Source organism: Hyla sarda, chromosome 3, assembly GCF_029499605.1.
Source record: "Hyla sarda isolate aHylSar1 chromosome 3, aHylSar1.hap1, whole genome shotgun sequence".
NCBI classification, from domain to species: domain Eukaryota; kingdom Metazoa; phylum Chordata; class Amphibia; order Anura; family Hylidae; genus Hyla; species Hyla sarda.
In genome coordinates, this window is record NC_079191.1 from 152346340 (window position 1) to 152368165 (window position 21826).

General features: G+C 42.8%; 1 protein-coding gene across 4 annotated transcripts in view; it reads right to left on the reverse strand.

Annotated features, from left to right (window-relative positions):
- Nucleotides 1-21826, reverse strand: part of PEX5L (peroxisomal biogenesis factor 5 like) — a 319298-nt gene that overhangs the window by 181146 nt on the left and 116326 nt on the right. Inside the window, exon 1 of one of the 4 annotated variants that reach the window (XM_056565267.1) lies at nt 2713-2768. The exons of the other annotated variants lie outside the window; for them this stretch is intronic. The gene's annotated coding sequence lies outside the window, so the exon portion shown is untranslated. Of the gene's footprint in view, nt 1-2712; nt 2769-21826 lie in introns of those variants that run through there. 4 annotated transcript variants of the gene reach the window in all.

Below are 21826 nucleotides of genomic sequence, written 5' to 3' on the forward strand. Positions count from 1 at the left end.
GCTCTGGGTTGTTTTATAATTACTAAATGCTAGTTTTTAGTTTTTTATGATTTTGGCCACTTCTGCTGAGTACCACAGTGGTCTCTTCCTTTTTCTGCTTTTACTGACAAGTCTAGTGCAATTTTCTGTTGCCTTCAATAAAGCGTCTTATAAGTAGTCCCATTTCTCCTGAACGCCATGTAATTTGTTCCAGTCTGATAGGGATTCATTTATGAATAATCTCATGTTTGAAAAGTCTGTTTTTCTAAAATCTAAAACTTTTGTTTTTGTGTGGTTTGACTCCTTCACTGTTCTTATATTAACCACACTGATTGGTGATCACTAGATCCCAAGCTTTCGCCAACAATAACATCATATACCAAATCCCCATTTGTGAATACCAAATCCAAAATGGCCTCCTTCTGCGTTGTTTCCTCAACCACTTGTTGTAGAGATAATCCCAGTAGGGAAATTAGAATATCTGTACTCCTGGCAGAACTTGCTATTTTAGTTTTCCAGTTTATATCCGGAAGATTGAAGTCTCCCATAATGATAACTTCTCCTTTCATTGTCATTTTAGATATTTCTTCAACTAGTAGATCATCTGCTTCTTTAACTCGGCCAGGTGTTCTGTATATCACACCTACACGAGTTACTGCATGATTACCAAACTGCAACTTAACCCAAACTGACTCTGTGGTTGCCTCACTAACTTGTATTAGGTTAGATTTTATGCTATCTTTCACATATAGGGCAACTCCTCCTCCTTTCTTGCCTTCTCTGTCTCTTCTGTATAACGAGTACCCTGGTATGGATATTTCCCAGTCATTCCTTTCATTAAACCATGTCTCAGTAACAGCCACTAAATCTACATTCTCAGATGCCATTATTGACCCAAGTTCATTGATTTTATTACCTAAACTGCGGGCATTTGTAGACAGGACGCTGAGCTTGTCATTTCTTAACTTCTGGGCTACTGACATGTTCTGGCATTGTTTCGGGGGGCAATTGGACTCATGGATTTTCACTCTTTTGCCCCCCCCCCCCCCTTCCTAGTTTAAATACTCCATAGCAAATTCTTGGAATTGTTCACTGAGTACATTTGTTCCTTTGAGAGAAAGATGCAAACCATCTTTTTTGTACAGTTCCTTTCTATTCCAAGTAGAGCTATCATGAGACACAAAGCCAAATCCTTGCTCTTGACACCATTTACTAAGCCATAAGTTAAACTCTTTAATGTGCCTCTGCCTATCATGCTGAACGTTATGCACAGGCAGAACTTCAGAAATAGGATAGGATGCAGGCAACCTGTGGTGTCCCAGCTTCTGTGGCACTACAAGTACCATAACTATTCATGAAGCACTCATGAACTTGCCGCACCCTTCATTTCCTACAGTACTAGTATTTCTCCGGTATTATGGTATTAAGTGTTTACATCAATCTAAAATGGAATGAAGCAGTATATTACATCAGAGCCATGGCAGTAATTCTCTATAAGGAGCTTTCATGCATACTTTCTACTTTGGTATCTACAGTTTTAATTTACAATACTGGTTTCATATCTTTTCTAAAAAGGAAATGTTAACCGTACTATTATCATTGTTGTCTTTATATATTTCTGGAATATAAAAAAAACTGTATATATATATATATATATATATATATATATATATATATGGGCAGGAGAAAGAATGGAGCTGTTTAATATTACAAAATGAAGTTTGGGAAGAGATTTTAAATCTTCAGTCACTGGTGCATCATCTCTGAAATTCAAAACTCCAAAGTGCAAAATAAAGCCATGTCAATAGTTGAAAAAGTGGTTATCCACCATAAGGTGATTTTAGTACTTACCTGCCAGAACTGGGTATTTCCTGTTGGATTTTGTTCTTTGAACTACACATCCCACAGTTCCATGCTTTGCAAGTATGATGTCACTTTCCTTCCTCCTACATATCAGCCACCCTTCCCATTGAAACACAGTGTTTTCTAACAAGGGGGCTGTTGCAAAATTGAAGCAGGATATGCTCCCTCTGATCACCTGACTAGTGAGTCAGGTCTCGGCCGAATTGCAACCTGGGAAATCCCAAGACATGAGTCATTTTGTATGCTGTTAAAAATAAATATTGGGGCGATAATCACAGAAGAATTGTGAGAAAACCATCACACACAGGTACAGACACTATATTATGAACTAAACTAACTTTACAGTCCCTGTAGCATAGTCAAATAAAAAAAAAAAAGATCCTGGAATACCCCTTTAACCCCTACAGGACCCATGACGTAAAGGTTTCGTCATGATACCCTGGGTTTTAAGGACCCATGGCGTACATGTACATCATGGGCAATTCCGGTCCCCGCTGTGCGCCTGGGGGTGGTGGGGGGGGGGGGTGGCGTGGGGTATGGGCAACGGACCGGGATGCCTGCTGAAATCATTCAGCAAGCATACCGTGTAAATGCCCAGGTGGACCAGTTGCATCAGACCCACCCCATGTCAGCGATCGCTGCAAATCGCAGGTGAATTCACACCTGCGATTTGTGCAATTCCGGGTCATACGGGCCTATGATGACCCGGTGAACCGGAAAATAAGGGGGATCGGGGTTGTCCAAGACAGCCCTGGTCCCCCTGAAGGGATAGGACTGAGGTGGGGCAGGGGTGCCACCCCTCCTATCCCTGCTAGTGGTCGTATAGACGCGATGACCAATAGCAGATTGGGGGCGGGGGGGTTAACTTACCCATCCGTGGCAGCGGACCGATGATCGGTGACGGAGATCAGTGGCAGAAGAGGACGGCGATGCAGCTCCCTGGATTCTTCGGAAGCCGGTGAGTTGCCTAGCAACATCTGGAGGGCTACAGTTTGAGACCAGTATACAGCATGCCTAGACAGCTGTTTGGGCATGTTGGGATTTGTAGTTTTGCGACAGCTGGAGGGCTACAGTTAAAGACCATTATACAGTGGTCTCTAAACTGTATTCCTCCAGATTTTACAAAACTACCACTCCTAGCATGCCCACACCTGTGTGGTCATGCTGGGATTTGGAGTTTTGCAACATCTGGAGGGCCACAGTTTGGAGATCACTGTTTAGTGGTCTCTAAACTTTAACTCAGGAGTGAGAGTGCACTATGTACATATGAGGCCTAAATTGGTGATTTGCACAGTGGTGGCTGATTTTACAGCGGTTCTGACATAAACACAAAAAATAAATACCCACATGTGACCCCATTTTGGAAACTATACCCCTCACGGAACGTAACAAAGGGTATAGTGAGCCTTAACACCCCACAGGTGTTTGACGAATTTCCGTTAAAGATGGATGGGAAAATGAAAAATATATTTTTTTTCACTAAAATGCTGGTGTTACCTTACATTTTTCATTTTCACAAGGGAAAATTAAATTTTTCATTTGCACAGCCCACTGTTCTAAAGATCTGTCAAACGCCAGTGGGGTGTAAATATTCACTGCACCCCTTATTAAATTCTGTGAGGGGTGTAGTTTCCAAAATAGGGTCACATGTGGGGGGGGGGGGGCACTGTTCTGGCACGGGGGGCTTTGTAAACGCACATGGCCCCTGACTTTAATTCCAAACAAATTCCCTATCCAAAAGCTCAATGGTGCTCCTTCTCTTCTGAGCATTGTAGTGCACCAGCAGAGCACTTGATGTCCACACATGGGGTATTTCCATACTCAGAAGAAATGGGGTTACACATTTTGGGGGTCATTTTCTCCTATTACCCCTTGTAAAAATGTAAAATTTGGGGAAAAAGCAGCATTTTTGTGAAAATTTTTTTTTCATTTACACATCCAACTTTAACAAAAAGGCTCCCTTTACCCCTTGTTACGTTCCTTGAGGGGTGTAGTTTCCAAAAATAGTATGCCATGTGTTTTTTTTTTGCTGTGCTGGCACCACAGGGGCTTCTTAAATGTGTCATGCCCACCAAAAACCATTTCAGCAAAATTAGATTTTCAAAAGCCAAATGTGACTCCTTCTCTTCTGAGCATTGTAGTTCGCCTGCAGAGCATTTTACTTCCTAGCATGGTGTATTTCCATACTCAGAAGAGATGAGGGTTACAACATTTGGGGGGTATTTTCTCCCATTACCTTTCGTAAAAATGGTTAATTTGGGAAAAAACTGCACTTTAGTGAAAAATTGTTTTTTTCATTTACACATCCGACTTTAACGGAAAGTCGTCAAACACCTGTGGGGTGTTAAGGCTCACTGGACCCCTTGTTACGTGCCTTGAGGGGTGTAGTTTCCAAAATGGTATGCCATGTGGGGCGTTTTTTGCTGTTCTGGCACCATAGGGGCTTCCTAAATGCGACATGCCCCCCAAAAACCATTTCAGCAAAATTCCCTCTCCAAAAAATGTGCAAAAAATGTTCTGGTCTTACAGTGAAAATTGGCTGGGTCCTTAAGGGGTTAAATGTGCTATGTTATGAAGGCAAACCCTTACCATATGCTCTATTTAGACCTATAGACATCTCGGGGGACAGTTATCATTGGCTAAATGTCCCTGACTACTGTTTGGCAAATTAATATTTAGAAGTGTTTTTTTGCGCATAGCCTACTTTTTTTTGCGCAAATCTACACCATCTAATAGGACATGTACAAAAGTGTCCAATGCCAGAGCACAATGCCCAAACCTGTCTCTGCAGCCACCAGTTTCTAAAATTGAGCAAAATTTAGCAAGTCCCGTGCACCTTTTCGGTAAATTTTGAGCAACACACCAAGAAAACATGGGTAAAATCTTTACAACCTTACACCAACATTGATAAATTTCCCCCCTCCCCTCTATTAGCTTAATATTTACTTAAAATCTTTTCACAAGTCACTCAAGACAAGAAAAGTTTTGAACAGTTATTGACCTCACTGATCTCTAAATACAGATAGAAGAAGAGCATGGCTCTTTGTAGGCTTGTTAAGTCTATGGAGCCCGACTGATTGAGCACAGAGTGTGAAGCATTTCTCCCAGATATATCTAAAGATCAGTGAGGATCTCAGCACTGAGGCCCTGGTCAATCAAAACATTTCATATGTTTGCGTGACACAAGTATTTTTTAAATGCTAGTCATGCTTTAACAATACTGCAATGGTATACCAGTTGCCAAATTTTAGATCATGTTCGGGGAGGAGCTGCAGCCCTTACCGTGGTTTGTTTTGGGACCGTAGACATGCTGTTATATGTGTTGCGCTGTCTTTTGTGCAGCTTTTCCAGGTGAAGGGTTCCTTATTATGGTGGATCACTCACCTTGTTCAGGAGAGCCTGCACATTGGAGAGCTCTGTGTTTGTTTCTTTGTTCTATATATGAGGAAAGGTAAGGAAGGACACATCTGTTTTGTTGGTGGAAAGAGGAATTATTTTATAGTTAATATCACAAATATCCTGTTGCCAACCTACTCGTGGAGGATGTAATATATGTAATATAAAGTAAATTTAATTAGAACTGTCTAATTAATGGAATTCTCGACTAAAATAAGACCTAATCCTGCAGTAAATGGCCAGTTCATGAATTTCTGTAACTGACACTCTCCTTTAAGCGTGATTTTTCTTGGGACATATTAGCACTTACAGCTATATTACATCTTATTAGATTGTGGTCAAAGATGGAAACTGATGCCCTGTATAATGTCATTTTACCTTAGTGCTCAGACTTAATTGCTTTCATCTTCGATGGGATTAATATAATCAAGGATCAGCAACATGTTCCAGAAGTGTGTTTTTAATTACGGAGCCTTGACGTCATAGAGTTTGCTCTATATTATTTGCAGGTTAAATTTATGAGTTGTATATATCTATATATATCATCCAGATTTCAAAATATCACAAATAGGTATATTACTTCTTCTATCAGCATTATATATACATTAACAGTACAGCTACTTAAGTTGCCACTAAACTGTTATATTTTAGACAAGCAAGGTGTGTGCAGCAGAATAAGAGGGATTTCTTCTGGAACAGGAATAGGACCTAATTGTTGGAGTTCACTCATGTGTAAGAGACACCTGGGACAGCTGCTATAAATGAGGATTGAATCTTCCAGTCTGGGGAAGGACAGGTTGTTCCAAGACCAGTGGAAGCCAGGATCCCTGAGGTGGAAAAGTCTTTCATCACTCATAGAGAGTGACATTGTGTGTGTCTAGTTAGACGCTAAATGGCTTACGGTTTATTTTTGCTCTGTGTAAATGCTGGTTGCAGGTTGTTTAAAACCTAATCTAGTGAGTTTAGAGTGTTCTAACCCTAGAGATGGAAATCCAATGAGCCAACCTTCTCCCAAGATATTACAATTAGGGATAAGCGAATCGAATCTGACGAATCCAAATTCGTCACGAATTTCAGGAAAAATTTGGTTTGCAACAAATGCAAATATCGCAATTCAATTGTGTGAATCGCTTCATTAACCCCTTAAGGACCGGGGGGTTTTCCGTTTTTGCATTTTCGTTTTTTGATCCTTGCCTTTAAAAAATCATAACTCTTTCAATTTTGCACCTAAAAATCCATATGATGGCTTATTTTTTGCGCCACCAATTCTACTTTGTAATGATATCAGTCATTTTGCCCAAAAATCTACGGTGAAACGGAAAAAAAAATCATTGTGCGACAAAATTGAAAAAAAATGCCGTTTTGTAACTTTTGGGGGCTTCCATTTCTACGTAGTACATTTTTCGGTAAAAATGACACCTTATCTTTATTCTGTAGGTCCATACAATTAAAATGATATCCTACTTATATAGGTTTGATTTTGTCGGACTTCTGGAAAAAATCATAACTACATGCAGGAAAATTAATACGTTTAAAATTGTCATCTTCTGACCCCTATAACTTTTTTATTTTTCCGTGTATGGGGCGGTATGAGGGCTCATTTTTTGTGCCGTGATCTGAAGTTTTTAACGGTACCATTTTTGCATTGATAGGACTTATTGATCGCTTTTTAGTCATTTTTAAATGATATAAAAAGTGACCAAAAATGCACTATTTTGGACTTTGGAATTTTTTTGCGCCATTGATCGAGCGGTTTAATTAATGATATATTTTTATAATTCAGACATTTCCGCACGCGGTGATACCATATATGTTTATTTTTATTTACACTGTGTTTTTTTTTTTATTGGAAAAGGGGGGTGATTCAAACTTTTAATAGGGGAGGAGTTAAATGATCTTTATTCACTTTTTTTTTCCACTTTTTTTTTGCAGTGTTATAGGTCCCATAGGGACCTATAACACTGCACACATCGATCTTCATCATTGATCACTGGTTTCTCATAAGAAACCAGTGATCAACGATTCTGCTGCATGATTGCTCATGCCTGGATCTCAGGCACTGAGCAGTCATTCGGCGATCGGACAGCGAGGAGGCATGTAGGGGCCCTCCCGCTGTCCTGTCAGCTGTTCGGGATGCTGCGATTAGCCGCGGCTATCCCGAACAGCTCGACTGAGCTAGCCGGCCACTTTCGGTTTCGCTTTTAGCCGCGCGGCTCAGCTCTGAGCGCGCGGCTAAAGGGTTAATAGCGCGCGGCGCCGCGATCGGCGCTGCGCGCTATTAGCGGCGGGTCCCGGCATCACTATGACGCCGGGCCCGCCGTGATATGACGCGGGGTTACTGTGTAACCACGCGTTATATCAGGAGAGCAGGACCAAGGGCGTACCTGTACGCCCTTGGTCCTTAAGGGGTTAAACTCCATTTAGAGTGGTCCAGGCTCCAGAGCATCTAAAATGGCATATCCACATGTGAGGACATGGGGCAAGGAATCCTGGGGAGGCGGGAACAAGGGTCAGCGGGATGACCATGAATCATATGCAGCATGGAGCCTATCGGCAGCATGCAACCCCTGTGTATGTCGCAACCCTATATAATCGGCAGTCATCTTGCGGCCACTCACATCAGCATTCTATTGGAGAGAGAGAGGGACAGAGAGCATTGTGTTTCACAGAAAAACTTTTTTACAGCAGCGATTCACCTCAAGCCAAAATCCAGCCTAGAAGCACTGATAGCGAAGGGAGTGAGATTGAGAGAGAAAGTGCAATTGTGTAGTACACAGTGACAGTGTGCTGCAGCAATGGTGTGTACAACTACTGAAAAGCTAATAGTAGCCAGCCAGTTAGGGTGAGTAGAGCACTAAAAGCGTATTGTCCTCTACTAAGTGTAACCTGTGCGTACATCTAAGTGGTGTACCATTTTGTTCCTATTTTTCTGGGCTCTGGTTCTCCAAATTAGGCAGTGGGACACGATTTCATGTCCAAAAGATATTTATTGCACTAAAACAACGCGTTTCCGGTCCAGACAGGACCCTTCATCAGGTTAGGTGCACCTTACCTGATGAAGGGTCCTGTCCGGACCGGAAACGCGTTGTTTTAGTGCTATAAATATCTTTTGAACATGAAATCGTGTCCCACTGCCTAATTTGGAGAACCAGCGCCAAGAAAAAGCTCAAGTTTTTTCTTTTACTATATTGTTTTCCTATCGGCACAGCGGAGCTAAAGACTGGACGAGCTGAGGTTTCAGGCTCCACATCTGTATCTTGACGTCTTCTGAGGTGTTGTGCTCTAAGCGCAACACCATCTGGAAAGTGGTTTTCCAGTTACCTCCTGCATTTTACTGTGACAAACTTCACCAGGGGCGCGTATTGCTCTCTCTTTTTTTTCTCTCTTGTCTGCTATTTACTGTTAAAGGCCAGCCAAAAGTACACACCTGCTGGTGTTGTAGACAAATACTTGTTTAAGCATAGTGAAGCACATTGTACTCCCCTCATAAGAGCATACCACATACATACATCTAAGTGGTGTACCATTTTGTTCCTGTTAAAGTCTCAAGGACCTATTTACTGTGAAAGGTCAGCCAAAAGTACACACTTGCTGGTGTTGTAGGCAAATACTGTTTTAACCCCTTAAGAACCAAGCGTTTTTCTGTTTTTGCACTTTCGTTTTTTCCTCCTTACCTTTCAAAAATCATAACCCTTTCAATTTTACACCTAAAAACCCAAAATTAACAATATATTTTTATAGTTCGGGCATTTACACACGCGGCAATACCACATATGTTTATTTTTATTATGTTTAGATATTTTTTATATGGAATTTGGGAAAAGGTGGGGGGGGGGGTGATTTTAACTTTTAATAAGAAAGGGGTTAATGTGTGTGTTTTGAACTTTTTTTTAAAACATTTTTTTTACACTTTTAGTCCCCTTAGGGGACTTTTAGGAGGAATCATTTGAATCCTCATACAGATCACTGGACCACCAGGGTCGAGATAAAGGCACTTTTAGATGCCGCTGTCAGCTTTGACATCAGCAATCTAAAGGGATAATAGCCGGCAGCGGCGATCGCCGCATGTCGGCTAATAATGCCGGCCCCCAGCTACAGGAATCAGCTGGGGGCTGTCAACATATGGAGCGTCACCATAAAGCGGCCTGGGAGAACCGTGGCTCCGATGTGGTTGTCCCATCTGCTGCATCACCCAGTGGCACGCCGCTCCCTGTTTCAGCCAGCCAAGGCTCCACCACCTCAGCCAAAGGGAGCTGTGTGTCAGAACCTTCTTCTGTTGCTCCAGATGCTCCTGCTCCTCCTACTTTGAGTCAGTCATTCTGCCAGCAATCCATTGGCGAAGCCATGTCCAAGAGACAACAGTAGGCGCCCACTCATCCAACGGCACAGAAGCTGAATGTGCTCCAGTTGCTGCAGTCCCTTGCTTTTCAAGTGGTGGATTCTGCACCTTTTTCAGAACTGATGGCTTGTGCCGAGCCGAGGTCGAGAGTCCCAAGCTGTCATTTATTTGCGAAGAAGGCAGTACCAGCTCTGCGCAATTTTGTGTAAGAGAAGATGGGCCAGTCCTTGAGCCTGTCAATGTGTACCAAAGTGCATGGCAGCACCGACGAGTGGAGCTGTAACTACGGTCAGGGACAATACATGTCCTTTACGGCCCATTGGGTGAATGTGGTTCCTGAACAGCCACAACAGCAACTTCCCTGGTTGAACTTGATGGACATATGTCTTTTTTCGACCGTACTAACTATGTAACTTGGACAGGTCACGCTGCTTCCGCCTCCACGCTCTCAGACTATTAGTCCTGTGACAGTGTGCGACGACACCACCTCCTCATCCTCCACCGTGTCCTCAGCCTCCACTGCACGAACAAGTCTCAGTGCCCCTCCAGCATGCCAATTGTGCAGGGCACGACTGTCATGCTGCTTTTCACATGGTTTGCCTTGGCAAACGGAGTCACACAGGGGAGGAACTGCTAAAAGTCATTCACTCCACGAATACTGGAAATGGGTACCATGGTGACTGACAAGGGGAAGAACATCTTGTCTCCGCTGTGACAAGGAAGCCTGAGCCGTGCGCCCTGCATGGCACAAGTGTTCAATCTGGTTGTCAAGGGGTTCCTGAAGTGTTCCCCCCATATGCAAGACATCCTAACAAAGGGAAGGAAACTTTACATGCACTTTAGCCACTCGTACACTGTAAAGCACACCCTCCTTGAGCTGCAGCGTCAGAACGGTATCCCCCAACATAGTCTGATTTGCGACGTTTCCACATGTTGGAATTCCACCCTCCATATGTTGGACCGACTATACGAACAGAGAAAAGCCATCACCAATTTCTTGAAGATCCAAGCGGATAGGGGGACTCCCCTGTGTAACTTCAATGTCAACGAGTGGCAGCTCATATGTGACACCTGCCATTTGCTCAGGCCTTTTGAGGAAGCCACCTTATTAGTTATTCACCAGGATTACGGGATGAACAACATCATTCCACTGCTTCATCTACTACAACACATGTTGGAAACGATGGCTGGTCAGCGCACTGGAGACGTGGCATCTAGGTCTCACGGCCACATGAGCCCTGTGGGGGCTGAAATGGAGGAAGAGAAAAAGGAGGAGGAGGGGCACAGTGGAGCACAGTTTAGGCTTTGCAAAATGGGCGGTTTTTCTAGTCATCTGACAGAAGAGGAGGAGCAGGAACAGCCAGAGGAGCTAGAGGGTTATGAGGAAAGGGAGACAGGGGACCCAGACACACCGTGGCAGTATGCAGTGAAGATGGAGGCAGAGAGTCCCTCTGAGTCACTTTCACAAATGGCACGATGCATGCTCACTTTCTTACGTAGTGACCGCCGAATTGTCACCATTGAATTCTGTCTCTCCGCCTTATTGGACCCTGGCTACCGCCACAAAATAGGGGCCTTTTTACACCCACTTAGAGGGAGGACAAACTGAACTACTACAGAGACATCCCACGTAGTCAGTTGGCCGATGCCTATCGGCACCATCGTCCATCCTCTCACAGGTCTGACTCAGGGGGCTGCCCTCACCTTCCAGTGCCATGGCTGCTGGGGAGGGGTGGGGTGGCAGAAGCAGTACCAGCTCCATCAGCAGCAGCCTGAGTCTACAGTCACTGATGAGTAGCTTTCTTCACCCGCATAGTGAAGCAACTCATCAGCAACAGGTAGACCTGGAACAGGACCTGAACCAGCAGGTGGTGGCATACCTTGACATGCCCATGCCCACAACCCCTTGAAGATCCGCTGGACTTCTGGGAAGCCACACTTGATTTGTGGCTTGCCCTGGAAAAGCTGTCCTGCCCGACCTGTAGTGTGCCATCAGAGCGGGTGTTTAGTGCGGCGGGGGCCATAGTAACCCCAAGGAGAACTCATCTGTCCGCCAAAAATGTGGAGAGACTGACCTTTGTGAAGATGAATCAGGCATGGATCAGCCAGGATTTCCACCGATCAATGCCTGATGCATCAGAGTAGATTTACCATGGTGCCACACCTCCCCTAAGAATATTTTTTAAAGTAATTTTTTTTTGTAATGCATATCCTCAATAATTACTTGTGCACACTAACACTTTTACAAAAGAGACCGTTTTCTTCTGCCTACCTGCCTCAGCTACTATTCTCATCCTGCCACCCACCTGATGCCACACATCTGATGCCAAGTTCTCTTTATTTTCACCCACATTCGTCATCGGGTACTGGTATTGCCACCCACTGCACCAGGAGTCCTTAAAGTGACCCATGATACTGCTATACTGCTGCCACTCCCAGGCTGTCTTATTCTGCCACCATATGTTCTCCTCGTGCTAACGCCACTTCCACACTGTTTCATTCAGGCACTTAATGGTCTCCTCATTTTGCCGATAACTCCAGGCTGTGTCATTCAGCCACTATATGGTCTCCTCATTCTGCCGGCAACTCCAGGCTCTGTCATTCAGCCACTCTATGTTCTCCTCATGCTGTCGCTACCTCCACGCTGTTTCATTCAGCCACTATATGATCTCTTCATGCTGCCGCCACCTCCACACTGGGTCATTTAGCCACTATATAGTTTGCTCATGCTGCCGCCAACTCCAGGCTGTGTCATTCAGCCACTATATGGTTTCAGCTCCTCAATGGAGCTTTTTTCAAGCATGGTAATACAGCAAACCAAGGGAGTTGCACTGGGGATATAAACCCCCTTGGTCTGCTGTATCACCATGCTTGAAAAAAGCTCCATTGAGGAGCTGAAACGTCGCTTGTTTTTACTGGACATGTGGGAATAAACTCACCTTCTTTTTGCATTTAATCGAGTGCTGCGCCAATATACACATATATACTGTGTGTGTGTATATATGTATATAAAGTATTTAGTCAGCCCCCAATTGTGCAAGTTTTCCCACTTAAAAAAAGATGAGAGAGTCCTGTAATTTTCATCATAGGTATACCTCAACTATGAGAGACATAATGAGAAAAAAAATCCCTAAAATCACATCTCTGATTTTTAAAGAATTTATTTGCAAATTATGGTGGAAAATAAGTATTTAGTCCCTTACAAACAAGCAAGATTTCTGGCTCTCACAGACCTGTAACTTCTTCTTTAAGAGTCTCCTCTGTCCTCCACTCGTTACCTGAATTAATGGCAGCTGTTTGAACTTGTTATCAGCATAAAAGACACCGATCCACAACCTCAAAGATTTACATTCCAAACTTCACTATGGCCAAGATGAAAGAGCTGTCGAAGGACACCAGAAACTAAATTGTAGACCTGCACCAGGCTTGGAAGGCTGAATCTGCAATAGGCAAGCAGCTTGGGCTCCATGCAATATCTCAGCCCGTGGTGTCAAATGATCACAAGAACGGTGAACAAAAATCTCAGAACCACACAGGGGGACCTAGTGAATGACCTGCAAAGAGCTGGGACCAAAGTAACAAAGGCTACCATCAGTAACACAATACACCACCAAGGACTCAAATCATGCAGTGCCAGACGTGTCCCCCTGCTTAAGCCAGTACATTTATGGGACCGTCTGAAGTTTGATAGAGAGCATTTGGATGATCCAGAACAGGATTGGGAGAATGTCATATGGTCAGATGAAACCAAAGTAGAACTTTTTGGTAAAAACTCAACTCGTTGTGTTTGGAGGAGAAAAAATGTTGCATCCAAAGAACACCATCCAAAGAACACCATGCCTACTGTAAAGCATGGGGGGTGGAAACATCATGCTTTGGGGCTGTTTTTCAGCAAAGGGACCAGGATGACTGATCCGTGTAAAGGAAAGATTGAATGGGGCCATGTATCGTGAGATTTTGAGTGAAAACCTCCTTCCATCAGCAATGGCATTGAAGATGAAACGTGGCTGGGTCTTTCAGCATGACAATGATCCCAAGCACTCTGCCCGGGCAATGAAGGAGTGGCTTCATAAGAAGCATTTCTAGATCCTGGAGTGGCCTAGCCAGTCTCCAGATCTCAACCTCATAGAAAACCTTTGGAGGGATTTGAAAGTCAGTTGCCCAGCGACAGCCCCAAAACATCACTGCTCTAGAGGAGATCTGCATGGAGGAATGGGTTAAAATGCCAGCAACAGTGTGTGAAAACCATGTGAAGACTTACAGAAAATGTTTCACCTCTGTCATTGCCAACAAAGGGTATATAACAAACTATGTAGATTAACTTTTGTAATTAACCAAATACTTATGTAATGTCTGTTTATTTGTTTTTGTATTTTTCTGTTTAGGTGTGTATTCATACACTAGGATGTTTTGAGCAGTTTGCTATTCTCACTGGTTAGGGAATAGTTTATGCTCTGAACCTATGAGAACTCGGGTGGGGTTATTTAAACCAGAGTGCTCCTGCTTTCTCGGCTGGTTATTTGTGCTATATGCTCCTATGAAGTCTGTTTTATGATGCACCTTGCTTTTGTCTTTCTTAGTATTTATCTGAGTTTTAACCATAGTTATGCCTGTTTGATATAGCTTTTAGTCTGCTTGGTTTTATAGGACATCTGTCGTTTTTTTGGATTATGCATGTCCGTTCTGCTTAGTCTGTGTTCACAATGTCTGAGTCTTGCTTGTTACCTGTGCTCTGTATGTTATAATTCCTGTTTGGTATCCTGGAGTCTATTCAGACTCATCCGGTTCTAGTCTTGTGTTCTATGTTTTATATATTTGTTTCCTACTAGGTGAGCATCCAGATTTCAAACCTAGGAGTTTGCCCACTGGCTAGTAGTCTATTTGGCTTTATTATGCTGTGGGGTGTCCAGTTTGTTTCTGTTCTGTGTTCCAGTGTGAACAGTGTTCTATGTTCCTGATCAGTTTGGTGTTTAGCTTTCAGTTCTTCTATCCATCCCCTTCATCTCCTGTTCCATACCTAGTCTTGTTCATTATATCATGTCTGCCGTTTATCTGGATTCCGCTTAATGAAATTTTTGTTAGTACACTATATTCTATCCTGTTTGTATAATTATATTATGTCTGGTTTTTGGTAGGTATTCCGTTTCTGTTTCTGGCCTGTGACCGACTATGTATATTATTTGTTTTTACGCCACTGCACTTTAGCGCAGGGAGGGACCAGCTCCAAGTTGTCGATCCACCGTTTAGGGTGGATGGGCAAGTAGGCAGGGAAATTGTATATAGGGATAGCTTAGGGCTCACTCTCCCTGTCCACCCACGGTCATGATAACTTTTTTTCCACCATAATTTGCAAATAAATTCTTAAAAAATTATTTAAAAATTTAATTTTATGGATTTTTTTTTCTCATTATGTCTTTGAGGTATACCTATGATGAAAATTACAGGCCTCTCATCTTTTTAAGTGGGAGAACTTGCACAATTGGTGGCTGACTTTTTTGCCCCACTGTAGCCTTGTATGTAAACTGATCTGATCATCTGTCATGCATAATTCACAAAATATCTCCACAAAATATAACTTTAGAAATTCCAGCACAGGACCATGAAATATTAAAGAGATGAGGCAAATCTATTATGAACAGATTAACTATCTGCTTATGAATGGATAAAATTAGCTGTGACTTTCTCAAGGTTGAACATGTCTTTGTACTGGCAGAGAGGAAACATAATGCATGCACAAGTATAAAGAATCACAACAAAATACAATCACAACACCTCTGTCTTTGGTAAACTTTGGTTATAAAGGACTCTGAAAGCCTCATATTTATATCTCAGGGAAGTCCTCAAGTCGTGGCTAGGCGCAGCATCAGGTTTTGTCAGGGGAAGGTCTAATAATGCATTTTACTGCAGAGATCCCTAACATTAAAGGGGTACTTAGCCCCTAAACATCTATGCAAAGAACAGGGGATAAGAAGTCTGATCGCAGGGGTCCAGCCAGTGGGACCTCCCTCCCCTACGATCTCCTGCGCAACACCTCAGTCATTTGGTGCAAGAAGCAAACTCCGCCCGGTACCGGATGATGGGCGACCACAGCCATTATGCTGATTTAAAAGATAGATCAATATCTGATGTCCCTTCATTCATATGAAAACACATCAAGAAGCCAACAGAAGAAATCTATATAACATAAGAGATACAAGTTCTTTATTGCACTAATGATACCTTTATTTTTCATTGATTAATGGCCTGATGTTTTTTTGACTAGGCAGCTGACATTATTGTTTCAAACTTCAGTACCATCCAGATATAGTGGATTTGCAGGTCTTCACCTCAAATCTACAGAATTTATATCACATTGCAAATGGGGGGTGGGGGCTGGTTGGGGGGGGGGGGGGGTTAACCCCTTTCCACTATCCTAAAAGTAATCTGTAGCTAACTTTCCCAAGGCAATGATGGAGGTTTTTACTGTGGATTTCACCCCTTTAACGTATACAGGTGGCTTTTGCTGCAGATTCATTGTAAATTTGTGGTTGAATCCAAACAAGGATTTGTCCTCCATGTGGATCCAACCTAATGCAGCAAACACTGACATGTACATTATAATACTGTGCGGTCTCTTATGAAACTATAAATAAAAATCATTTCTCATATTCCTCAAATGCATCGTATAGCAGGCACTGAATTCCCAATCAATGCATACAGCATCTCTGTTACGCCGAGCGCTCCGGGTCCCCGTTCCTCCCCGGAGCGCTCGCCTCATCCTCGTTGCTGCAGCGCCCCGGTCAGATCCACTGACCGGGTGCGCTGCGGTCCCGCCTCCAGCCGGGATGCGATTCGCGATGCGGGTGGCGCCCGCTCGCGATGCGCACCCCGGTCCCCGTACCTGACTCGCTCTCCGTCGGTCCTGTCCCGGCGCGCGCGGCCCCGCTCCCTAGGGCGCGCGCGCGCCGGGTCTCTGCGATTTAAAGGGCCAGTGCACCTATGATGGTGCCTGGCCCAATCTTCCAATTAGCTTAATTAGTTTCCACCTGTGCACTTCCCTATATCACCTCACTTCCCCTGCACTCCCTTGCCGGATCTTGTTGCACTTGTGCCTAGTGAAAGCGTTCCCTTGTTTGTTCCTAGCCCGTGTTCCTGACCTCCTGCCGTTGCCCCTGACTACGATCCTTGCCGCCTGCCCCCGACCTTCTGCTACATCCGACCTTGCTTCTGCCTACTCCCTTGTACCTCGCCTATCTTCAGCAGCCAGAGAGGTGAGCCGTTGCTAGTGGATACGACCTGGTCACTACCGCCGCAGCAAGACCATCCCGCTTTGCGGCGGGCTCTGGTGAAAACCAGTAGTGTCTTAGAACCGGTCCACTAGCACGGTCCACGCAATCCCTCTCTGGCACAGAGGATCCACTACCTGCCAGCCGGCATCGTGACAATCTCTATATAGGGAGAACATTATAACAGGTGCTTAGAACATTCTGGGGTAGACTGGCATCATAGAAGCTTCTTATTTTAGCTCCAAGACATGTACTGAAGGATATCTAGAGACTTCAGTAAGTGTAAGCCCTGGGGCTTTACTCTAAAATGAAAGGAAAGGGGGATTAGACTTTTTTTTTCTTGAAATAGTGACTAACAAGATTAGGACAGATCCAGATTCCTCTAACTAAAGAAGGTTAGCCAGGCCATGTCTCAGAATAAGATCCTGTTGCTAGGATGTTCATGGCTTCTCTTACAATTGTTCCTTCCAGTATATTTATACTGGTTGTAAGTGAAAGGATAAAAATTGAATTTTATGGCAACATTTTTCCGCTTTCCTTGGAGACTGAACATTCTATGACTTTCAGCTTGTTTTATGATTGCTGGAGTGGAGATCAACAACTAGAGAAAAAAAATAGGTATTGAATTGCAGAGAACAGTAAGCCCCACTTTTCTTGTATAATAAGCCAAAATGTCTCACAGGAAACATAGGAAAGGATATGACTGAAGTTATGACCCTATTTAAAATTATGATATATAAATGATGACGCAAGATCAAGATGTTAAATGATCTTGCACCAGGATTTTAGTGCCACTTTAAATATTCTTTACCTGAATGTCTGTGCAAGGTTATATGTCATTCATGTCCAGGTTCTGGTTAATCCCAGATGTATCCTGTAGATCACGTGGAATCAGTCACTTCATCATCACAATGATCCTTGTTCGTATGAGACAACCTTGGACTATAAATAAAAAGCACTTCCTGTTTCTAACCCCTTCAAGATAATGCCTTAAAAGGAGTTTTCTACTAATAAAAATCCCATTTTGCAAAGAGGCTGATGAAAGGTTACTCTGCTGCTGGGACCACCAGCAATAACCTCTAATCTTTGGGGGAACATGGAAGCAAGGGCCACCAGAGAGTAAATTAAAGGGCTTATCTGACCCCATATAATTCTGGTATCCTGTTTTTGCTACTCAGCACTTTCTGTGTATGTCTTGACTCAAGGAGGTGTTGCTCAGCCAATCACTTCCTTGTGTCAAGACCGGGACCAAGAAGTGCTAACAAAGAGACCAACCAGTGTCAAAATGGCAGTAGCAGGGGATTCGGAAAGCCCATTCCTATTGTTTTTACCCAAGCCTAAGAATATTTACATGTAAAAAGAACTGCATGGACAACCACTTTAAGAACTCCCTCTAGCACTAGCCTTTTAAAAGGTCTATACCAGTATGCAATTCAACATTGCAGCACCGAAAAATACACACCATCCTGTAGACTTGTAATAAAATAAGGTTCATATCTAGGAAAGTGGGAGCAGGGCGACTACATGGGTGTGATTATTTGTTGACTGCCTTATGCCAAGAAAAATTAAAACTTTCCGGGTGGAAAATTCCTATTCTTCATAAAGTCACTCTGGTTTTGTCTACAGTTCAGAGCTGTTATCTCCTGCAAATTAAATTTACACCCCCAATCTGCCATAACCTCCAAACTATTACAGCCCAAAGTATTAGACACTGGGCTGACCAGTCTAATCATATAGAACATCAGGCTGTATGGTTTAGAGGAAAAAAACGAAGGAAACTCATTTTGCTTGCAGTGCGGTCAACATTGATCAAGGCAGTGAAGGGATTAAAGAGCCAGTATTGGAGGTTTCTGCCGGAACGTGACCTGACGTTTTAATTAACCAGGTACAGTACAAGCTAAACACAGCAACTGTTCTATGTAAACTTCTTATCATTGTTTAAAAAACAAACAAAAACAAAACAAAAGCAGAAAATTCAATTTTGCACTTTCGTTCTTTATTAATATACAACAGAATTTACATGTTAAGAATTTTAAGAGCATAAGCAGATTTAGGCTATTGTGGAGGAACGTCTCAAAATGTTTTTCCATTCACTACCAAGTCTGCAGAGGGTTTTTTTCATACTACTCAACACATCATGCGCCACTGAAGATTCTCAATTACACTGTTACCATCTGGTGCCATAAAATATTACTGTCTACACGGTTTTCATCAGGTTTCTTTGAGAATAATTGAGCCGACTTCTTTAGCTTTGAAATGGTGCACATATTAGTCTGGAAAACTGCAAACTGTACTAGGTATGCAAAAACGTGTGATGAAATTGATGTATTTACTGGTTTTCAGGACATTTTCAAAGAAGCAAAAAAAAAAAAAAAAGACATACAATGGGGGGATGTGAATAAACTATACTCCTTTTATGCACCATAATACAAAGTGTATTTATTTTCTACTGTCTCTCAGATGTGGCCAGACTGCTGACTGTAATCCAATGGTTAACTAATACAGGAACTCATATTGTGCCAGCCATGCTTATGAGGAACCTGCCACTTATTTCATGCTGCCCAAACAGCACAAAACCGGTACATGCAGCAGGATATTGGGGCAATATGATTAATTTAAAAATGTTTGAGCACCCTATGGACTCAATTCCGGATGAACGTGGAGCAGCTGTGGGGACCACTCCTTTGTAACTAACCTAGGTTTTGGTGCCATTATTAAAGAGTACCTGTCATTAACAAAACCTTTTGATATAATGTAGATAATACTATTAAATGTATATTTGTAATGTAAATTGATTTATAAAATTGTATATTTTTGGGTGAAAAAATGCTGTCCCTACAGCTATTGCCTGTGTGCCTCTGTGAGGAGAACAAATGCAGGAAGTGAGGGTGGGACAAGCAGGGCTCTGTGCAGACTCCTGGCTTGCCAATTATCCTGCTGTGTGAGCCAGGGGCAGGTCACAGAGCCTCACTGCACAGAGCCCTGTTTGTCCTCAGTGTACAGAGCTCTGCTTGTCCTCAGTGTACAGAGCCCTGTTTGTCCTCAGTGTACAGAGCCCTGCTTGTCCTCAGTGCACAGAGCCCTGCTTGTCCTCAGTGTACAGAGCCCTGCTTGTCCTCACTGCACAGATCCCTGCTAGTCTTCAGTGCACAGAGCCCTGCTTGTCCTCAGTTTACAGAGCCCTGCTTGTCCTCAGTGAACAGAGCCCTTTTGTCCTCACTGCACACATACACACATACACACAATAGACTGGCCCAGACCCTATACCTTTAAATGTGAGATGTTTCTGGGCATTCTCTGTGACTTGTGCAGATGTCATTCAACAGGGAGGGCAAGGCTAAGCACTGAGCAACAACTATCGTGCTGGTGTCAGCTTTTCCTGTAATCCAATCTGTGATAATATGGAGGACACTAGTAGAAAGTGATCTGTACAGAACAGGAAGTTTGAGCTTATTATTAGGCCTAGTGGCCAGAATGAAAACTGTGCAACTGATTATTTTAAAATAAAGTCATTTTATCTTAAAATATGCAATGGACATTGCCATATAGGTGCCATGAATGGATCCCACAGACAAGGCTGCTGGTCTACTATATATACAACCATTTGATAAAGGCTTACCCTTCATGCATTAACACTTCACCAAGTTTACTAAATGTGTGATATTTATTCAAAGTCAAAATATTAAATTATGAGGCAGACAGAAGTTTTATCAAGATCTAAAAGACTATGCCAATTTTCAAGTTATGACATATCTATATATACAATATACATATATATATATACTGTATACAATTTATATTATAATATATATACAATATACAACCACCTCTCCATTCATTTCATTTCTGAAAGCAACCAGCATGAGGTGAAAAATATCACATGACTCCCTATATTCTCCCTATAGGCAAGATCCAGATAAATACTGTATGTGGATTTAAAATATATATTGGAGATGGGAATACTCCATTTAGGAAATAATAGTATTATGGAAATGACCATATCAATACAGTAACACCAATATGACTTATTAAAGGGGTACTCCATTGGCCAGCATTCGGAAGTAAATGTTCCGAACGCTGTTTTCGTACTGCGGGGTCGGCCACGCCCATTGGACATCACGACCATGTCCCCTCAATGCAAGTCTATGGGAGGGGGCGTGACGGCCGTCACAATCCCCCCTCCCCATAGATTGCATTGAGGGGGCGTGGCGGTGATGTCACGAGGGGCGTGGCCGACCCTCAGAGCGGCAAAACAGCGTTAGGAACATTTACTTCAGAACCCTGGCCAGTGGAATGCCCCTTTTAGTAATAAAATTACTTTGAAACAGCTGACAACAAATGTGTGTCTCTGGCTTGGCTATTACCCCTGGTGTTTCAAGACTCTTTATTGGGTCAGAGATTGACTTACAGGGTTTTTATCTATAGGTAGCACTAGAGCAATAGTTTTCTTCTTCTGGAGGATAGCTAAATTGTCCTTTTGTATTTGCATTGCTTGTAAGACTCCTTACACCAGCTGGATCTCTGCAAGGAGAACCAGTACCCCTGAGAATTGTACATATACAGATTAATAATACCAGTGTTAAAGGATGGTTGTGGCACAAAGTTATAACTACAGAAGAATTTAGGTCATTGAAAAGAGCGAATTTGTCCTCATTTTCTGAAGCATTTTTCTGTTTATTCTGCAGTGAAACGCAAGTAAGCAGCTGTTTGACCAGCATTTCCATTTATTACTGATGTCCCCATTGTTCTTGTCAATAGTGAATAGTGAGTGAATCTTGCCCCTGCTGAGCATATTGTTATGGTTTGGCGCTGACTTGTATTCTTTACATTTGGGAGCAGTTGGATACAATGTTACCAGTCAAATAAGAAGATGTTTAAACTAAATGGCAGCTAATATTTTACTTTGTCCCCAGTACCATTGAAATGTATTGCAACTATATTGCACCGGCATCTCGGAGCAGGCATCAAGATATAATTATATTAT